Source organism: Oreochromis aureus, unplaced genomic scaffold, assembly GCF_013358895.1.
Source record: "Oreochromis aureus strain Israel breed Guangdong unplaced genomic scaffold, ZZ_aureus HiC_scaffold_358, whole genome shotgun sequence".
Classification (NCBI taxonomy): domain Eukaryota; kingdom Metazoa; phylum Chordata; class Actinopteri; order Cichliformes; family Cichlidae; genus Oreochromis; species Oreochromis aureus.
In genome coordinates, this window is record NW_024108906.1 from 527,271 (window position 1) to 535,100 (window position 7,830).

The window sequence follows — 7,830 nt, forward strand, 5'->3', positions numbered from 1 at the left end:
AAATGTTATTTCCAATGAAACAAACTAGCAAAAGGTATTTGAAGAAATCAAATTAAATATTTATGTGAATATAACACTCTGAAAATATGTATTACAGTATAAGATTATCTTATTCCAAATAAACCTTAAAAAGGTGAATATTTTATAGAATTTATCAAAGTAATTGCACCTGTAAGCCAAATAATCAGTGTTTATTCAACGTGCTACAAATGTACAAATAAAAATTAGAAATATAGGGCTGCGTAAATAATTTCTACTCTGTTTTACTGTACTTTTAATATACTACTGTATAGTCAACTTTCTACTTGTAATTTCCAGCAAAAAGACTGGATGTGAGAGAGTTTAACGACAGAAAAGAAGGAGGAGTGAGAGCAGAGATCTCTCAGAATTCTGTAACAGATAGATGAAGTACTGGTAACTTCAATTTCCCAAAAATGGGGCCATGTCAAAACTTGATTATTCCAGTCAAAACTTGATTCCAGTCAAAATTTGATTCCAGTTAAAACGTGATTTTTGATAACTTAGATAGAGCTTGTGGGATAGAGTGAAGCAAGATAGAACGTCTTGTCAAAATAGATAGAGTGGGTAGAGTGATAGGACAGACTGAATGGCTTGTCAATGATAGAGGGAGAGAGCTTCTGCAGCAGGTCACCTGTAAGACACAAAGAGACAGGAATTAGGCATATTTCCAATAAGCTTGGATTTACCACGTTCTTCAGACTATAAGGTGAACTTAAAATCCTGTCATTTTCTCAAAAATCGACAGTGTGCCTTATGTATTGATTCTGGTTGTGCCTACTGACCTCGAACTGGATTTATGTGGTACACAGGGCTCAAACTTCTGTCAAAATGTTTTAGTACAACTTTGGTAAGCTATGAAGCTGCAGCGCTTGATAGACTGTCGGAACATGACAGCTACCATAGTCAGGAGCCTCATGGAGTAATACGTACTGTGCTTCATCATAATATTATGGTGTGTATGTATAAGGACCTAGCACCTGTTAAAAGACATGCTTACGAAACAGAGTTCAATCTAATCAACCCATCAAGAATTTGATGGATTTGTGGAAGAGAGAAAAATTGAAAACATGTGTATTGTTTTTTTTATTTTATGTTACAACTGGACAATGTTGAGTGTTATTGTGAATGAGTTAAAGTTTCACTTAACTGTGTTGTTTGGCTTAATTCACCTTATAGTCTGAAAAATACAGTACATATAGGGCTTTACACACTGAAGAGTTCTACAGTACATTATTGGACTGAACTGAATAAAAATGGTTAAAAAAAAATGGTGGTGGAACTATTGTAAGGGCATTCTGAATTCTATCAGCACAATAAAAACAAACAGAACAAAATTAAACTACGGTGTGGTGCTACAATAACTTACAGTAAATCTTATATGGTCCAACAAAGCCCACACACTGAGGTTAAAGCAGACAGTTTCAGGCCACCTGCTTTAAAAACTTTACATCCAATCAACTCAAATGTAAGCCACGTCACATGTTTCAAAATCCCCAAAGTTCTCTCATCCCTGTTTCTGTGTGTACTTACCTGGGACAATGGCATATCATAATATCTGGAGAGCCGTTAACATAAAAATAAACAATAATTTAAGCAGTCTGACTTTTGGCAAAATGTGAAATTTGGAGATGGATGGTTCCTGCTTACACATTTCAGTCACATTAGAGGCATGTTTAATACATAGCGATAAACACGCCACTAAATCTATGATAAACTTATCAAAGTCGATATTAAGGCCTAATTAATGTATTATGATGATAATTTCTTTGTAGATCATTTAATGATAAACAAACAAATGTATCTGTGATGTTTTAAGGAAGGTCTTTGGTGGAGTTTCTTCCATTTCTTCAGAAACATGACTTCCATTTTTTTTAAAATCATCAACACAAATTTTAAAAAATTTACAAAAATAATAACACTAGCACTAACCCAGACAGTGAAGTAATCTATTAAGGGAAAGAAGCTTTTGAAATCCACAAGGTACTACGTGAAGAAATAACTGTCTCTGAACTATTAATCATGAGCTACTCTAATGTGAATCAAGGTCAGAAAGATCTGTAAGTCTGCAAAGAGTCTGACGACTCTTGATGATCACCAAGAGCTGTGCTGACTCACTGCACTAAATTGAATCTTATATAGCGAGAGAAACATTTCAGAAACAACACCAGCATTAAAATCAAACATGATGCTGTTACTGTAATAGTCCACAGTTCCTTTACTACTTCAGGACCTACATCAACTCATCAGGTCCTGAGCTTAAGTGTAATCACACTTGGGATTTGCAACAGGACATTGATCTGAAGCACACAAGTAAGTCCAACTGACTAATCAGAATCTCGACTTTGATGAAATTGAGATCCTTGAAATGATTTCAAAACACTATTTTTGATGTTAATTAAGGCAACTCTGAAATTAAAGTGGACCAAAATCCCCCAGTGATGTAAATCAGTCATTACTAGTTACTATAAATGCTTGATGGTAATTGTTGCTATCAGGGCTTTCACAGCTGGGTATTAGAGAACAGATAGCTGTGGTTTGGTTTTCTCTGCTTCATACATGAAATCATCACTTTAAAAACTGCTTGTATTTGCATTTATCCAGGTCATCCTTGTTAGAAGATTTGAAACGTGACAAAAAAAGCATAAACAAAATAAATCTGCAAGGAAGAAAGACTTTTCCCAGCACTGTACCTCAGACAAAACCTTTACTTACCAGACTTAAGACGATCAGATCAGCAGTCTAGACAAAGGAAAGAAAACATCAGATCACTGTTTAATGATTCAGACTGTTGAGCCTCTTCACACACAATCCAATTTACTGTGACATTAAATAAGTAGTTAAATCCTCAATTTCTTCAAGCCTTTATGAACTCACTGCAGTCTAAAGAGGGCATAATTTAATTGCAGAGTCTCAGATGGCTTTAACATGTTTAATAAAAACATTCGTACTACAGAATTGCAAAGAATAGGCACCAATATTTGTTGGCACAAACGCAGGGTATACCAAATATTTCAATTCAATTCAATTTTATTTATACCAAATCACAACAAAAGTCGCCTCAAGGCGCTTTATATTGTACAGTAGATCGCACAATAATAAATACAGAGAAAAACCCAACAATCATATGACCCCTATGAGCAAGCACTTTGGCGACAGTGGGAAGGAAAACTCCCTTTTTCGTACACAGAAGCTTTGTAGCTCAACATTTTCTATCACAAGTCAGTTTTAATAACATGTGAAGAACGACAACTTTTGATCTAATTTAAGATTTAAAATGTTGAATACAAATTAATTATTTAAATCAGAAGCAACAGAAAACCACAACAACAACAGTAGCACACTATTTTTTAATGAAAATTTCTTAAAAATATTACACTAAAAAGTCATTCCATTGTACTTGTTGCTAGCAATACTTATGTGTTATGCAGTTTCATAAGTAGAATGAAAGAGACAATAAAATCAATAGCTGTGGTGCTTTTAAGTGTTTAAGGTACCACCTATACTCACCTAAAGCACTTTCATAGTTTTGTTTGATACTTAAATCCACAAACATAAGGAGAAATCGAACAACTGCATAAAGATATCTCCGACATTTAACTATGTTTGGACTTGATAAGCCATCAAAAATTAAAATCAGACATTAATGGGCTATTAAACTTCATTGACATTTTCAGGGGCAGTCAGTGGTCCTGTGTGGGGGCTTTGCTGCTACAGATTCTAAATCCTGACTATTTGTTTTTGCACATGAGTGAATGGCAAGATGACACAAGTAGCCAAACTACTACAAGTAAATTACTAAACATTACCATTACTGTCTACTTACCAGCAAAGGCAAAACCAAAGATCTGTTCACTCTGTGTAACAAAAGACAAAGAACAAAAATACAGGATCAGACAACTCCAATCAGCATTAGAGTCAATACTGCATCACTCTCTGTAGTCAAAAAGATTCTGGAAACTTCTTTGTTAAATACAGCTGGAATACAAACAACAACTCTCCTCTGTTTTCTTTTTCCGCACCCTAATAAAGATTATCATCTTCATAAAGGTAATATGTAGTTTTATCCATTTGCAATAAGCCACACAAGTTTCTTAGTCATGCAATGCTCCAAAATTTAGGTTCGATTACTTAAGAGTAGATATCGTAACCAATGATTTGCAACACCTAGCACTGCACACTTTATCAAATGGTGATGTCACAATTTAAAAGTAGGCAACAATCACAAATGATAGCTTGTATGGAATGTTTATAGGCTTTAACATTTGAGGTGGCCTGAATTCAAATTCTATTAACACAATAAAAACAAACAGAGTCTATAAACTTACACCAAGATGTGCTGCTACAATAACTTACTGTAAACATTATATGGTCCAACAAAACCAACACACTGAGGTTACAGCAGACAGTTTCAGGCCACCTACTTAAAATTCATGCCACATTCACATGTTCCTTAATCCCAAAGTTCTCAAATCCCTGTTTCTGTGTGTACTTAGCTGGGACAACAGTACATCATACTATCTGGGCACACAGAAACAGGGATTTGAGATCCGTCTTATAAAAGTAAACAATACTTTATTCAGTATGACTTTTGGCAAAATGACAAATTTGGAGATGAATGGTTCCTACAAAGCAGTTTCTACATATTTCAATCACATTTGGGGTATGTTTATACACAGCCATAAGCACTCCACTAAATCTAGGAGGTACTTATAATGGCCGATTTAAAGGCCTAATTAAAAATGTAGTATGGTAAATGGACTGGTTCTTATATAGCGCTTTTCTGCTCTTCTGAGCACTCAAAGCACTTTATAAAACTTGTACATTCACCCAAACACATTTCTCCTAAGTGCTTCCTAACTGACATTCACACACATTAATATTCCGATGGGCGCATCAGAGAGCAACTTGGGGTTAGTACAAGGATATTTGGCATACAGACTAGTGGAAGCTCATTAATCGAACCACCAACCTTCCGATCAGTAGATGACCTGCTCTACCACCTGAGCTACAGCCACCCCTATGTATGATGATAATTTCTTTGTAGATCTGTATCTGTGCTTTTGATTTTTTCCAGTCATCAACAAAATCTTTAATTAAAAGACTAATTCAAAAAAACAGTTTTCAGACAGTGACATAATTATTGAGGGAAAGAAGCTTTTGAAATCCACAAGGCCCCACATGAAGACTTAATTGTACCTAAACTGCTGTTCATGAGCTGCTCTAATGTGAAAAAATATGCACTGCTACAATAACCTACCGACCTCTGTAGGTCTGGAAATGTTTACACACACTTTTCTAGGATTTGATGACTTTTGATGATCACCAAAAGCTGTGCGGACTCACAGCACTATGCCGAATCTCCTATAATGAGAAACATTTCCCAGCACTGCACCTCAGAAAAACCTTTACTTACCAGACTTGAGATGATCAGATCAGCAGTCTAGAGAAAGGAAACAATTCATCAGATCACTGTTTGATGATTCAGACTGTTGAGCCTCTTCATACACAATCCAATTTACTGTGACACTAATTAACTAGTAAAATCCTCAATTACTTTAAGCTTTTTTTAGTCTAAAGAAGAGATAATTGAACTGTGTGGTCTCGCATGGCTATAGCAAGTGTAATAAAAGCATTATTACTACAGAAATGCAAAGAACAGGCACCAATATTTTAGGGCTGTTCGATATAATATATATCGGATGACGATATAAAAACGTCTATCGTTTCATTTTACGCCATCGTTTGTTTCGTGGTGTCGCAAAATAAACTGTTTACGGCAATATTTTTTCATTATTTTGATGGTCACTGTAGTGGCTATATTAATTTCCTAAAGTTCTCTCTTTCTCTTTTATTTAATATAACCACACTACGGACGGACAAGCGCTTGTTTTTTAAGCATTTTCGTTAGCAACAAGGATGGTAAAACCACGGCGTGTCTGCTTGTTTATTTTCCACATAAACCTTTCACAATAAAGCTCAAGATCCTGTTGAGACTTTTCAAAATAAACTGAGTCACGTGAAAGATGCAGAGTATTTGCCGATGAGAAGCAAAAAAGAGCCATCAGGTGCTAAAAAATAAGCGTTAGAGTCAAACGTTAGAACAGGCTTTTCCCCGCAGCACGCTGTGTAATAAATACTCACAAAGAAAACGGCGGCCGTTACAACTTATGTCTAAAAATGTATCGTTTCATGCATCAGTTAAAACACTCCACTCCAGGTATGCGCGACGCCCAGCTGGAAACACTTCACGCAAGTCGAGATGCCCGAGATTCACAGAATTTACAGGAAATGTTACATTTTGTAATTTATATCGTTATATCGACGATAGATGTCTTAATATCGGGATATGAGATTTTGGTCATATCGCACAGCCCTACAATATTTGTTGGCACAAGTGCAGGACACCAAATATTTCCTACACAGAAGCCTTGTGGCTCCAACATTTTCTACAACAGGTCAGTGCTAATAAAGTGTAAAAACCACAACTTTTAATGTCCTTTCAGGTTAAAAACATTAAATACAAAGTAATTATTTTAATCAGAAGCAACAGAAAACCTCATCATGTTTTGGTTAGTCTGATATGAATATGCAAATCCTAAAATACATGTAAATATTAACATGTTACGATAACAGAGGTGCAGAATGCTTTGTGATTAAAATGAAATGTCTTAAAATATTACACTAAAAATTCCTTTCATTGTACCAGTTGTTAGGAATATTTATGTATGTTGCAATGTCCCTTTTAGCAACATTTCTATTTAATTTTACAACATATTATATTCACTAAATAAGTAATAAACTAATTCGACACATTGGCTGTAATGTACCTAACAATATAAATCAATACCTGTGCAGCTCTTAAGTATTTGAGCAACCACTTATACTGACTCCCCTAAAACACTTTATTTGTTTTGTCTGCTACTTAAATCCACAAACATAAGGAGAAAATGAACCACCGTATAAAGACATCTGACATTTAACTGTTTGGATTCAATAAGCCATAAGAAATATAAATCATACATAAATGGGCTATTAAACTTCAGGGACATTTTCAGGGACAGTCAGAGGCCCTGTGTGGGGGCTTTGCTGCTACAGGTCACAAATCCTGTGTTTTTGCCAATCAGTAAATGGAAACATATCACAAAAAGTCAAACTACTGTATGTAAGTCGTCAAACGTGCTACGCAATGCCAGGTTCATACTGCTTCAGTTACAATCACTGTTTACTTACCAGCAAAGGCAAAACCAAAGATCTCGTTCACTCTGTGTAACAAAAGACAAAGCACAAAAATACAGAATGAGACAACTCAGATCAGCATCACAGTCAATACTGCATCACTCTGTGTAGTCCAAAAGATTCAGTACACTTCTTTGTTTACCACAGCTGGAATATAAACACAAATTCTTCTCTTTTTTTCTACACCTTATTAAAGATTACTGTCTTCATTAAGGTAATATGTGGTTTCATCCATTTGTAATAAGCCACACAAGTTTCTCAGTTATGTGATAGCTCTATTAGTTTGGTGCTGTTAGATAACACAGTAGATGTAATAAGCAATGATTTGCTACATCTAGCACTGCACACTTTATCAAATTCTGACATCACAATTTTAAAGCAGCAACAATCATAAATGAAAGCTTGGGTGATATATTTGTAGGCTTCAACATTTGAGTTGGTCTGCATTCAAACTCTGCCTCCTAAAAATATTATCACCTGCACACAGTGTCATTTAATATCATTTAATATGCTGTTGTTTTAAATGTCTACATATCATATTAATAATATTAATGGCGGACTGCTGCATTTTAT

The 7,830-nt window shown here is 35.1% G+C and overlaps 1 long non-coding RNA gene across 1 annotated transcript; it reads right to left on the reverse strand.

The window, feature by feature from the left end:
* Window positions 1-508: 508 nt before the first annotated feature.
* Window positions 509-7,275, reverse strand: LOC120436928. The gene is made up of 3 exons (XR_005610677.1): window positions 7,252-7,275; window positions 2,734-2,760; window positions 509-652 (listed from the first exon to the last, which is right to left on the reverse strand). It is a non-coding gene; the product is annotated as an uncharacterized LOC120436928 (long non-coding RNA).
* Between the last annotated feature and the right edge of the window lie 555 nt (window positions 7,276-7,830).